Below are 630 nucleotides of genomic sequence, written 5' to 3' on the forward strand. Positions count from 1 at the left end.
CGCGCTGCCCCTCGTGTCCGAAAGGGCGGCCTCCGCGGCGGTGGCGACAGCGGCGGCGGTGGGTGGCCTCTCCGCGCCACTGCCGAGCTTCGCGATTTCCAGTCTTTTCCCGAGCCCCTACGTCAGTGGGGAGGACGACAGAGGTGTGGAGGCAGGCGAAGGGGGTTCTCACCGTGCGGTGTGCCCCAGCCCGACCGTTGCCTTCCCCCTCGACCCTCGTCCTCCCAGGCGGCTCGGCCAGGGAGCAGGAGAGAGAGTGAGAGAGGGAGAGCGGAAACCCCAGAGCCAAGGGGTTAGATGGAGAACGGGAGAAGGAACGAGGGCCAAGAGGTAGGGAGTACGGTGAAAGGCCGACCTGGGATCCCCCTGCGCTCCCGCCCTGGGCGGGGAGCAGCCCTGGGAAGAAAAGCCGCTCGGGCATCCCTTTGAGGTTACGGGCGCGAGCGGGAAGAGGGACTACGCTGGAGGGCGACGCCGACACGGCCAGGCCGACGACCACCCACGTGACCTCAGCGTCGCCGGGTTAGTGCCAGAGCCGCGGCGGACCCCGACGGCCAGCCCCCCTCTCCCAATCCTCGTGCCTGTCCGCCGGTGGGTCGAGGACCCCCCGCGGCGGAGGCAGGTCTAAGC

The sequence above is a fragment of the Phyllobates terribilis genome, unplaced genomic scaffold (assembly GCF_046119375.1).
Source record: "Phyllobates terribilis strain yellow unplaced genomic scaffold, ASM4611937v1 Scaffold_6782__1_contigs__length_42075, whole genome shotgun sequence".
NCBI lineage: Eukaryota > Metazoa > Chordata > Amphibia > Anura > Dendrobatidae > Phyllobates > Phyllobates terribilis.